This window comes from Lynx canadensis, chromosome A2 (genome assembly GCF_007474595.2).
Source record: "Lynx canadensis isolate LIC74 chromosome A2, mLynCan4.pri.v2, whole genome shotgun sequence".
NCBI lineage: Eukaryota > Metazoa > Chordata > Mammalia > Carnivora > Felidae > Lynx > Lynx canadensis.
Genome location: NC_044304.2, coordinates 114,951,850 through 114,965,960, shown reverse-complemented (window position 1 = coordinate 114,965,960; position 14,111 = coordinate 114,951,850).

Below are 14,111 nucleotides of genomic sequence, written 5' to 3'. Positions count from 1 at the left end.
TACAAATTCCATGCCTATAAGAAAAATGGGAGAAGGTAATGCACATGTATTATAGAAAAAAGCAAAAGGCAAAAAGCAACAAGCAAACAAACAAAAAAGAAATATCTCCCCCATAATCTAATATCTAGTATAGCATGGTAGTTAAAGGCATGCACTTTTTTTTTTCTTCCAAGTTTTTATTTAGATTCAAGTTAGTTAACATATAGTGTAGTATTGGTTTCAGGCGTAGAATTTAGTGATTAATCACTTACATATAACACCCAGTGCTCATTACAACAAGTGCCCTCCTTAATGCCCATCACCCATTTAACCCATCCCCTGCCCACCTCCCCTCCAGCAACCCTCAATTTGTTCTCTATAGCTACTCTATACCTAAGAGTCTCTTATGGTTTGCCTCCCTCTCAGTTTTTATCTTATTTTTCCTTCCTTTCCCCTATGTTCACCTGTTGTTTCTTAAATTCCACATATGAGTGAAATAATATGGTATTTGTCTTTCTCTGACTTATTTCACTTAGCACAATACACTTTAGTTCCATCCACGTCATTACCAATGGAAAGATTTGGTTATCATCGATAGTGTTGCCATGAAGATGGAGGTGCGTGTGCCCCTTCAAAACAGAACACCTGTATCCCTTGGATAAATACCTAGTAGTGCAATTTCTGGGTCATAGGCTAGTTCTATTTTTAATTTTTTGAGGAAACTCCATACTGTTTTCCAGATTGGCTGTACCAGTTTGCATTCCTACCAGCAGTGCGAAAGGGTTCCTCTTTCTCTGCATCTCGCCAACATCTGCTGTTGCCTGAGTTGTAATTTTAGTCATTCTGACTGGTGTGATGTGGTATCTCATGGTGGTTTTATTTCCCTGGTCATGAGTGATGTGGAGCATTTTTTCATGTGTCTGTTAGTCATCTGGATGTCTTCTTTGGATAAGTGTCTATTCATGCTTTTGCTCATTTCTTCACTGGATTATTTGTTGTTGTTGTTTTTCCAAAACATACTAGATTTTGTTTTTATTGCAGAGCACACACATCAGGGCAAAGTGCTGCACACACAACTACAAATCATTTTGGGGAAAAAAGCTGTAAAAAAATAAAATAAAACTGCAACCAGTTTAGTTATGCAGTCCTGACTTGAATCCACGCTGGCAAAGGAGTTCTGGCCTTTGAAAAGGGATGGTAACTGTCCCAGATTTCTGCACTCTCAGGCCTGGACCTCTGTAAGACAGGGTCCCTGGGGTGGTGGCAACCTGGGTACTGGGAGGACCTCTGCTCTCAGCAGGTCTGGGGCTTGGCCCTGGCTGGAAAGGAGACATTCCTAATGAATCTACGTCATCAAAACCTTGCAGCCTTTGAGGATCTGAGTAGGTGGAAACTGTCAAACACTTTATTTTTCTTATTTCTTAAAAGCCCCTTCTTAGCTCCCACGCTCCTGAGGCAGAGGAGCCACCAACCCAGTCTGCAGTCCTGAGCTCTGGCCTTGGATACATGCTATAGGCAGACAGAAGGGGTGGGTGGGTGCCTTCCTACGGGGGGGGGGGGGGCATGGAGAGAAGGCCCAAGCTGGCCAATGTAGGAGAAAGGAAAGGGTTAGGAAAAAGACAGAAGACCAAAGGAAAAAATAAAGACTCAAAAACAAAAGAAAACAAAAACCCTACCACACACCACAATTTTCCATACCCCAAATGCTCGACTTGGGAGGACACTAGTCCCTCTAAGCTAGAAACAATTCCTAAAACTGTTCCATACAATCACATGCATATGCTAGAAAGGAACAACCCAGCAAAGAGGCATACCCTTGGCAATAAAGGTCAGGACCACTGTAGCCAGCCCCTCTGCAGCCCAGGGACCTGTGGGCAGAGTAGGCCAATGGGCATGGAGGAAGCCTGGGGTCTCAGCCAATAACTTTGGGGTGGCAGAGGACTGCTGGAACCTCCACCCAGTCATTCTGAACAACGCTGCTACAGGAGGAAGAGGGTGTTTGCATGAACTTTCTAGGGTCTGTAGAGCAGGTGAGAGGTATACACACACACACACACACACACACACACACACACACACACACACCACATCTTCTTTATCCACCCGCGAGTCGATGGACATTTGGGCTCTTTCCATAGTTTTGCTATTGTTGATAGCACTGCTATAAGCATTGGTGTGCATGTGCCCCTTCGAATCAGTATTTTTGTATCCTTTGGATAAATATCTAGTAGTGCAACTGCTGGGTTGAGGGTAGTTCTATTTTTAACTTTTTGAGGAACTTCCATACTGTTCTCCAGAGTGGCTGCACCAGTTTGCATTCCCACCAACAGTGCAAAAATGTTCCCCTTTCTCCACATCCTCGACAACATCTGTCGTTGCCTGAGTTGCTAATTTTAGCCATTCTGACAGTGTGAGGTGGTATCTCATTGTGGTTTTGATTTGTATTTCCCTGATGATGAGTGATGTTGAGCATTTTTTCATGTGTCCATTAGCCATTTGTATGTCTTCTTTGGAGAAATGTCTGTTCATGTCTTTTGCCCATTTCTTAACTGGATTATTTATTTTTTGTGAGTTGAGTTTAATAGGTTCTTCATAGATTTTGGGTACTAGCCCTTCATCCGATATGTCATTTGCAAACATCTTCTCTCATTCCATTGGTTGCCTTTGAGTTTTGTTGATTGTTTTCTTTGCTGTGCAGTTTTTAAATTTTTTTTTAAGTTTATTTATTTTAGAGAGAGAGCAAAAGTGAGTGGGGCAGGGGCAGAGAGAAAGGAAGAGAGAGAGAATTCCAAGCATGCTCCCCACTGCCAGCATGAAGCCCAATATACTGTTGGATTCGATTTGCTAGTTATCTTGTTGAGAATTTTTGTATACATGTTCATCAGAAAAGCATGTGTTTCTAAGTCCTGTGTTTGAATTCCAATTTAACCATTTGCCAGTTGAGTGACCTTGGATAGGTCATTTTCTCACTTAGAAAATAAGGATCATGATAATAGGACCTAGATCATAGGGCTTGAGGATTAAATTAGCTAATAGATGTAAAATATTTAGGACACTGTTTGAAACACTGCAAAAGCTCATTAAACCTACTGGTTTATGGAGCTATTGGAAATGACATCAGTAAGATGGTAGAAAAGGAAGCCCTTCCCCCTTCTTCCCCCTATGGAGACACAGATTTAACAGTAATGCCTGAACCAATTGTCTGAAAAATCTAGAATTCAGTCAAGAGGTTCCTGCATTCCAGGTGAGTTCAAAGTCAATAATATTAAAGCCTGGTAGGAAAATATGTGGCAATTTCTCTTGCCAGAGCCCCTCCTTCTAATAGTGCTAATAGTGTAGCACTATCGGGAGGAAAGACTTAATTCCCATCTCCTTCATGTGCAAGAAAGAAGCAGAATGTGTGTCCAACATTCTTTTATGTAGACTGCCCAAGGGCCTAGTTTACATTTTGCCTGACAACCAGGAGCCAGGTTGGGAGCTTCAACTCTGAGAACAAGGGATCAACATGCACCAGAGTCTGCAGTACCACAGATAGACACTAGGTGGAGCTCCAGTGTCATGTGGCATACTACAGCACCAGGATGGCCACCAGCAGACATCAGGTGGAAGTACTGCGTAAACATAGGCAAACCTCTTTAATTAAGTTACACACAAGCCCAAAAAGGACACATCCCCAGAAAAGGCTTGAGAAGTCCAGAATCTCTAGCAAGGTTGAATTGAGAATGTCATTCCTGTACAAAACCAGACTAAGAAGTCTGAGAGGGATGGGTGATTTTTAAAATGCCAAAATTTCAACAGTAGATAACAAGACATACAAACATACAAGGAAATATGACCAATTTAGAGGAAAAAATTAAATTTCCTGAAACTGACCCCAAATAAATGGAGACATATGAGTTACTAACAAATATGAAATAAGCATCAAATAAATGCTCACTGAATTAAAAGAGAGCACAGACAACTAAACAAAATCAGGAAAACAATGCATGAACAAAATGAGGATATCAATGATGAGATAGAAACTATGAAGAAGAGTCAAACAGAAATTCTGAAAATGAAAACAACAATAATTGCACTGAAAAATTCACTATTCAGCATCAGATTTAACCAGGAAGAAGAAAGAATCAATGAACTCAAAGATAGGAATTTCAAAATTACTTAGGCAGAGAAGTAAAAAAGAAAAAAGACTGAAGAAAAATGAAGAGAGCCTAAGTGACTTATAGGATACTATAAAGCAGAACGACACACACATTATGGAAGCCTCAGAAAAGGAAGAAAGGAAGGAAGGAAGGAAGGAAGGAAGGAAGGAAGGAAGGAAGGAAGGAAAAGAAAGAAAGCAAGCAAGCAGAAAGCCTACTTAAGGAATTAATGGCCTTAAATATCCTAAATCTAAAAATAGAAATGGACATACAAATTCATGAAATTAAAAAAACTCCAACTAAGATAAATCTAAAGAAAACTATACCAAGGCATATCATAATCAAACTGTCAGAAGCCACAAAGAGAATCTTGAAAGTGGAAAGAGAAAAGTGCCTTGTCATGTACAAGGGACCATCTATTAGATTACCAGAAGATTTCTCAGCAGAAACCTTGCAGGCTAGAAGGCAGTAGGATGATATATTAAAAATACAGTAGAGGCACCAGGTGGCTCAGTCAGTTAAGTGTCTGACTTCGACTCAGGTCATAATCTCACTGTTAGTGAGTCTGAGCCCTGCATCGAACTCTGTGCTGACAGCTTGGAGGCTGGAACCTGCTTCAGATTCTGTGTGTCTCTCTCTCTCTCTCTGCCACTTCCCCACTCACACACACTCTCTCTCAAAAATAAAATAAACATTTAAAAAACATTTTTTAAATACAGTAAAACCTTGGTTTGTGAGCATAATTCATTCCAGAAACATGCTTGCAATCCAAAGCACTTGTATATCAAATCGAATTTCAAGAACCATTGGCTCAGTTGTGATCATGTGACATTTGGCATCATGTGCTACTCGTATTACAAGACACTGCTCATTTATCAAGTTAAAACTTATTAGAAATGTTTGTTCATATTGCACAACACTCACAGAACAAGTTACTCACAATCCAAGGCTTTAATGTATTGAAAGAGGGGTGCATGGGTGGTTCAGTCAGTTGAGTGTCTGGTTCTTGATTTCGGCTCAGGTCATGCTATCAGGATTGTGAGATCAAGCTCTGAGTCAGGCTCCACACTGAGTCAGGCTCCACACTGAGTCAGGCCTGCTTAAGATTTTCTCTCTCCTTCTCCCTCTGCCTTTCTTCCTCTCATGAATACTCTCTCTCTCAAAAAAAAAAATTACTGATAGAAACAATTGCCAGCCAAGAATAACATATCCAGCAAAACTACCCTTCAACAAATGAAGGAGAAATTTAGATTTTTCCAGATAAATGAAAGCTGAGAGAGTTTCTCATCACTAGAGCTGCCCTATAAGAAATGCTGATGCACTCTTTCCCTTGGAGGTGGCAGAGATGGCTTGTGCAGCCATGGCCAAGATTAAGCCCCAAGACCTTCAAGGTAAGAAGGAGGAACTGCTGAAATAGCTGGACAACTAGAAGATGAAGCTATCCCAGCTGTGTGTCACCAAAGTGACAGATTGGCATCCAAGCTAAGATCAAAGTTGTTCATAAATCCATCACCTGGGTTCTTGCCACATTGACCAGACTCAGAAAGAGAATCTCAGAGAATTCTACAAGGGCAAGTAGTACAAGCCTCTGGAACTGCAGCCCAAGGAAATGTGTGCCAGATGTTGCTGGCTCAACAAGCATGAGGACTGAAGAAACTGAGGACTAAGAAGCAGCCGTGGAAGACACTGCTGTGCCCACTGTGGATGTATGTGGTCAGAACCTGAGCACTGCAGTGTCAATAAACTGGCTGGGAATAAAAAGAAATGCTGAAGGGAGTCCTTTAAGTTGAAGTCAAAGGATGATAAACTGCAACCAAAACCATACAAAAATATAAAACTCTTGTGGTGAAAGTAAATACATAAATGTAGAACTATGTAGTGTTGAAATGCAGGTGCATCTATCACTTTCTGGTATAGAATTTTAAAAACAAAAACATGAAAAGCAATTATATATAGATATATGCTAATGGATATGTGATATAAAAAGAGGTAATTTGTGTCTCAATAACAAAGGGGGGGTGCAAAGATGTAAAGGGGCAAGTTTTTATGTGATTGAAGTGAAGCTATTAACAGTTTAAAATATATTGTTACAACTTTAAAATGCTTTTACAATGATAACCACAAAGAAACTATTTATAGAATATACTCAAAGGGAAAATGAGAAGGGAATCAAAATATGTCACTAAAAAAATTTTATAAAATTTTTTTTTAACCTTTATTTATTTTTGAGACAGAGAGAGACAGAGCATGAACGGGGGAGGGTCAGAGAGAGGGAGACACAGAATCTGAAACAGGCTCCAGGCTCTGAGCTGTCAGCCCAGAGCCTGACGCGGGGCTCAAACTCACGGACTGCGAGATCACGACCTGAGCCGAAGTCGGACGCTTAACCGACTGAGCCACCCAGGCACCCCCCAAAAAATTTAAAAATTAATGAAACATTAAATAAGGTAGCAGGAAGAAAAGAAGGATAAAACAGCCATAAGATAGGCAGAACACAATGAACAAAATGGCAATAGTAACTCCTTCCCTGTCAGCAATTACTTTATAGGTAAAGGGATTTTAGATGTACCAACTGAAAGATACAGATTGGTTGAATGGGTAAGAAACAAGATCCAATTAATATACTGTCTACAAGAGATACATTTTATTTTATTTTATTTTATTTTATTTTATTTTATTTATTTTTTTTTGGGGGACAGAGAGAGACAGTGCATGAACGGGGGAGGGGCAGAGAGAGAGGGAGACACAGAATCAGAAACAGGCTCCAGGCTCTGAGCCATCAGCCCAGAGCCTGACGCGGGGCTCGAACTCACGGACCGCGAGATCGTGACCTGGCTGAAGTCGGACGCTTAACCGACTGTGCCACCCAGGCGCCCCAAGAGATACATTTTATATCTAAAGGCACCATAGGCTAAAAGTGAAAGGTTGGAAAAAGATATTTTATGCAAACAGGAAGCTGAAAATAGCAGGGGAGGCCATATTTAGACAAAATAGCCTTTAAGACAAAAACTATCACACAATACAAAAAAAGGACATTATATAATGCTAACAGGGTCAATTCACCAGGAAGATAAAACAAGTATAATATATATTCCCCTAACATTAGGGGTCCCAAATATATGAAGCAAACATTGACAGAACTGAAGGAAGAAATAGACAGCAAGACAATATTAGGAGATTTCATACTCCACTTTCATTTATGGATACAACAACCAGACAGAAGATCAGTAAGAAAACAGAGGACTTGAACAACACTATCAACCAACTGGACCTAAGAGATATACATAGGACAGTTAACAGAAGAAGAATACATATTCTTTTGAAGTGCACATGGACATTCTGTAAGGTATACCACATTAGGCCACAAAACAAGTTTTTTTTAAATATATATATACTTATGTTTATTTATTTTTGGGAGAGAGAGAGAGAGAGAGAGAGAGAGAGAGAGAGAGAGAGAGAGGCAGGCAGAGTCCAAGCCGGGAAGGGACAGAGAGAGAGGGAGACACAGACTCCAAAGCAGGCTCCAGACTCCTAGCTGTCAGCAGAGCCCAATGTGGGGCTCAAACACACAAACCGCAAGATCATGACTTGAGCCAAAGTCAGATGCTTTAACTGTCTGAGCCACCCAGGTGTCTGAGGCCACATAACAAGTTTTAGCAAATATAAGAAGATTGAAATTATACAAAGTATATTCTCTGACCACAATGGAATAAAACTAGAAATCAATAGAAGGAAAATCCACGTATATGTGGAAATTAAACAATGTTCTTAATGAATGGGTTAAAGAAAAAAATCACAAGGGAACTTAGAAAATATGTAGAGACAAATGAAAACAAACACAACATACTCAAGCTTATGGGATGCACAAAAACAGTACTAGGAGGGAATTTTATAATGGTAAGTGCTTACATTAAAAAAGATCTTGGGGCACCTGGATGGCTCAGTCGGTTGAGCGTCTGACTTCGGCTCAGGTCATGATCTCGCAGTTCATGAGTTCAAGCCCCACGTCAGGCTCTGTGCTGACAGCTCAGAGCCTGGAGCCTGCTTTGGATTCTGTGTCTCCCTCTCTCTCCACCCTAACCCCACACGTGCTCTCTCTGCCTCTCAAAAATAAAGAAAACTAATAATAATTAAAAAAAAAAGATCTCAAATCAATAGCCTAACTTTACACCTTGAGGAGACAAAGAACAAACTGAATCTAAATTTAGAAGAAAGAAAGAAAGAAATAATAAAGATTAGAGCAGAGGCAAATGAAATAGAGAACAGAAAAATAAAAGAAAAAATCAATGAAACCAAAAGTTGGTGTGTTATGGACTGAATGTTTCTGTTTCTTCTCAAATTCATATATTGAAGCCCTAATCCCCAATGCAATAGTATATGGAGGTCGGGCCTTTTGGAGGTAATTAGATTAAGATGAGGTCATGAGGATGGGAACCTCATGTTGGGATTTATGGGCTTGTAAGAAGAGGGAGAGAGAGAGAAATCTCTGTCTTCATGCACACACACCAAGAAAAGGCTGTGTGAGCACACAACAAGAAGGCAACTATCTGCAAGCCAGGAAGTGGGTTCTCACCAGCACCTGATCATGCTGGTACCTTGGGCTTTCAGCTTCCAGAACTGTGAGAAATGCCTGTTTTTTAAAGCCACCTAGTCTATGATATTTTATGGTAGCTTGAGCAGACTAAGATATTGTCTTTTGAAAAGATTGACAAAATTAACAAAGCCCTAGCTAGACTAAGAAAAAGAGATAGAAGACTAAAATAACTAAAACTAGAATTGAAACTGTGGGTATAACTGATACCACAGAAATTAAAAGGATTATAAGAGACTACTATGAATAATTCTAAAACAACAAATTGGATAACCTAGAAGAATTGGATAAACTCCCAGAAACAACCAGCCTACCAAGACCGAATCATAAAGAAATAAAAAATCTAAACAGACCTATAACTGGTATGGAGATTCCAGCAGTAATCAAACACCTCCTAACCAGGACCAGATGACTCACTGAAGGATTCTACCAAACATTTAAACAGTTAACACCAATCCTCCTCACAACCTTCCAAAGAATTGAAGAAGAGGAAACACTTCCAAACTCATTCTATGAAGCCAGCATTATTCTGATATCAAACCTAGGTAAAGACACAAGCAAATAAAACTGTAGAAAAATATTCCTGATGAGTAACAATGTAAAAATACTCAATAAAATACGAGTAAACCGAACTAAACAGCACACTAAAAGGATTATACACTATAATCAAATGGGATTTACGTGTGGAATGCAAGAATGGCTCAATAATAAAAAAAATCAATGTAACACACTACATTAACAAATGTAGGACAAAATCCACATGACTATCTCAACTGATGCAGAAAAAGCATTTGACAAAATATAACACTCTTTCATGATAAAAACACTCAAAACTAGGAGTAAAAGGAAACTACCTCAACAGTGAATACATATCATACTCAACCATGAAAGACTAAAAGTTTTTCCTCTAAGATCAGAAACAAGGCCGGGGTGCCTGGGTGGCTCAGTTGGTTGAGTGGCCAGCTTCGGCTCAGGTCATGATCTCGCAGTTCGTGAGTTCGAGCCCTGTGTCGGGCTCTGTGCTCGCAGCTCAGAGCCTGGCACCTGCTTCAGTTTCTGTGTCTCCCTTTTTCTTTGCCCCATCCCCACTCATGCTCTGTCTCTCTCCGTCTTAAAAATAAAACATTAAAAAAAAAAAAAAAGAAACAAGGCAAAGATGCCTCCTTTCAGGGCGTCTGGGTGGCTCAGTAGGTTAAACATCTGACTTCAGCTCAGGTCATGATCTCATGGCTCACGAGTATGAGCCCTGCGTCAGGCTCAGAGCCTGAAGCCTGCTTCAGATTCTGTGTCTCCCTCTACCTTTCTCTCTCTGCCATTCCCCTGCTAGCACTCTGTCTCTCTCTCTCTCAAAAATAAACTTAAAAAATATTTTTAAAAAAGGTGCCTCCTTTCAACACTACTATTCAACATAGTATTAGAATTGCTAGCCAAAGCAATTAGACAAAAAAAATAAAAGGTACCTAAATTGGAAAGGAAAAAAGTAAAATTATCTCTGCTCACAGATTATTTGATCTTATATGTACAAAACCTTAAACACTCAACACACACACACACACACACACACACACACACACACACACAAACTGTTACAATTAATAATTTCAGCAAAGGGGCACCTGGATGACTCGTCGGTTGAGCTCTTGATTTTGGCTCAGGCATGATCTCATGGTTTGTGAGGTCAAGCCCTGAGTCAGGCTCTGTGCTGACAGTGTGGAGACTGCTTGGGATTCTCTCTCTCTCTCTCTCTCTCTCTGCCCCTCCCCCCACTTATGTTCATTCTCTCTCAAAATAAATAAACTTAAAAAAATTTTCAGCAAAGTAGCAGGATACAAAGTCAACACAAAAATCAGTTACATTTATATACACTAGCAATAATTAATACAAAGAGGAAATGAAGAAAATAATCCCATTTACTATGGCATCAATATTTAGGAATAAACATATCCAAGGAGGTAAAAGACTTGTACACTCAAAACTATAAAGCATTACTAAAGAAAAGAAAGAAAATACAAATGAATAGAGACATCCCATGTTTATGGAACAGGAAACTTAATACACTTAAAATATATATACTATCCAAAGTGATGTAAATATTCAATGCCATCTATATTAAATCCCAATGGCATATATATATGTATATTTTTATATACATGTATACATACATACATGTATGTATATGTGTGTGTGTGTGTGTGTGTGTGTGTATATATACTTTTTTTTTTTTTTTTTTTGAGAAGTAGGAAAAAATCCTAAAATTTATATGGAATCTTAAAGTATCCCAAATATACAAAACAATCTTGAAAAAAAACAAAACTGGCAGCCTCACAGTTCCTGATTTTAAAGCATAACACAATGCAACACTAATGAGACAGTATGGTACTGGTATAAAGGCAGATGTATTGACCAACGAAACAGAATGGAGCCCAGAAGCAAACTCTTGCATATATATACCCAAATAATTTTTGACACAGGTGCCAAGACTACAAAATGGGGAAAAGACAGTCTTTTCAACAAATGGTATTGGGAAACCTGGATATCCACATGCAAAAAAAATGAAATTGGACTCTTACCTTACACCATATATATAAATTTAAACGGATTAAATACCTAAATGTAAGACCTAGAACTATATAATTCCTAGATGAAAACATAGGAAAAATCTTCATGACACTGGAGTTGGCAATGGTCTCTTGAATATGATACCAAAAGCACAGACAACAGAAGCAAAAATAGACAAATGGGACTACATCAAATGAAAAAACTTCCATCTGTGCAAGGAAACAATCAAGAAAGTGAAAAGGCAATCTATGAAATAAGAGAAAATATCTGTAAATCATATATCTGATAAAGGGTTAATATACAGACTATATAGAGAATTTCTACAACTCAAGAAGAAAACATAACTGGACTAAAAAATTGGCAAAGGACTTAAATAGACGCTTCTCCAAAGAAAATATACAGATGGCCAAGAAACAACTGAAAAGATGCTCAATATCACAAATCACAAGAGAAATGCAAATCAGAACAACAATAAGATATCACCTCACACCCATTAGGATGGCTACTATCAAAACAAGAAAGTAAGTGTTGGAGAGGATGTGGAGAAATTGGAACTCTGCTGGGAATGTACAATGGTGCAGCTGCTGTGAAAAGTGGTGTAGAGGTTCCTCAACACACTAAACATAAGAGTTGCATTGACTTATCAATTCCCCATCTAGAAATATATCCAGAATTTAAAGCAGGATCTCAATGAGATATTTGCACACCCGTGTTCATTGCAGCATTATTACAGTAGCTTCCATTGGGTGGAAGCAACCCAAATCCCATCAACAGATGAATGGTTAAAGAAAATGCGGTTCATACAAACAGTGGGATAGTTTCAAGTGTGGCAAGATGAAAGAGATCTAGAGATCTGTTGCACAACAATGTGAATGTTGTACACACCACCTAACACTACTATACACTTAAAAATAGTTAAGATGATAAATTTAATATTGTGAATTTTTTTTTACAGTAATAAATCTGAGCTATTATGAACTTTCAGGCTTTCCTCTCCCTATGAATATACAATTTCCCCCTAAAATGGACCACACTATACATACTATTTTATAATAGGCTTTTGTCCATTGACTACAGAAGAAAGTCTTTTCCAAGTTATTCTCTATCTTTTAGGTCATTTAAGTTTATTTGAGAGAGACAGAGACAGAGGGGGAGGGGAGAGAGAAAGGGAGAGAGAGAATCCCGAGCAGGTTCTGCACTGTCAGCGCAGAGCCCCATGCAGGGCATGAACTTATGAAACTGTGAGATCATGACCTGAGCTGAAACCGAGAGTCGGATGCTTAGCCAACTGAGCCACCCAAGCACCCCTCTTTTAGGCCATTTAGAAAGGCTGTCTAGTATTGTTGGACACTAGACTGAATTATTTTATTCTTATGAATAATACTGTGTAGCTAAATCATGTTATGCCTTTTTAACAGTGATAATCTCAGCTTTTTTTCTCTCCTTTTCTAATCAGCTCTCAGCTCTTAGACTTCTAATCTGTGATCAGACAACCAAGCTGGTTAAATAAGTTTACTTGTAATAAAACCTTATTTGCAATTCTGTAATTTGCTCCCATCCTGGGTAAACAGGGACAGCCATTGCAGCAGCTGTGAAGGGAGGTGGATTTTGCTTATTTGGGGGTGTACCTTCCAGTTAGACCAGCTCACCCAGAATTGGTTCCTGCCTTACTGAATAAATCTAGATGGTAGCACATGCTCTTGGGGTTGCTTTTTCCCTTCCACTCGCTCTCAGGGTCTTGAAATTCAATCTACCTGGCCACTACCTCATTGGTACCTGTTTCTATTTTCTGAAGCACTGCTGCCTCTTAGCCAGGTCTAAGCTGGCCTTCTTGGACTCCTGATACTGGCATGCACGCACACTGCTGGTTTCTACTGTGTAAACATCTTTGCTTTAGTTCCTCACACTGTTAAGTAACCCATAGCACTTCTTTGTGCTTTTTGACAGCAGCACTATTTGACAACCTTGAATCTCATTAAGTTCACCACACCGTGTGTGGGGGGTGGGGGAGGTGAGCACGTGTGCGTGAAAGCACATAAAATACACTTCAGCAATTACAACAGAACTCCCAAATCACGTATTACGGAGTAGTGTATATGCAACTAGATAGGCCCCTGTTTCCTAAATTTGCTTGTAGAATCTCATGAAACACTTGGTAAAAAACACATCCCCAGGTCTAGCCCTATGGATATGTATTATTCTGGATATATAATTTAACAAATACCTCAGGTAATCCTTCTCATCAGGCAAATTTAGAAACACTAGACCCTTAACCTGCATCCTCAGAGCCTCCAGGACACTGGGAAGTTCAGCTGAGACCCATGGGAGACTGGTAAGTCTGGTAGCACAGGGTTCATTCCATTAGGGTAGGAAATTCCTGGCGTCATCTGTAAGTTGGAATAAACATTGAAAAGTCTTTAGAGCTTGAGACCAAAGCAGAAACTTAGGATCTATTTACCATTTCTACACCAAGAATGGTTCCAAACATATACCCCTTGGCTATAGATTCAATCCCAAATTTTGGGTTTCCAGAAGTGTTAGCTGGGAGTCATATAGTTCTTTGAAAGAAGTAACGACTGGATCCTCTGAGGACTGAATGCTTTGCATATGTGCTAAAATCATTTGGGGTGCCTTTTATTAGGGAAGATTCTGTTTTCACTTATATCAGCTCAACACCAGATCTATGTCAGGTAACTGCTCTTGTAGTGCTAGCTATGTCCTTCTGGAGGCTTGAGGGAGGAGCACAGAACTCTGATACATATGCCTCAACTCATGACAAGTCTTTGGCTTCTTGTGTCAACTGTACATAAGAGATAGAAGCATTCCTCTCTCAATCTAAGGAC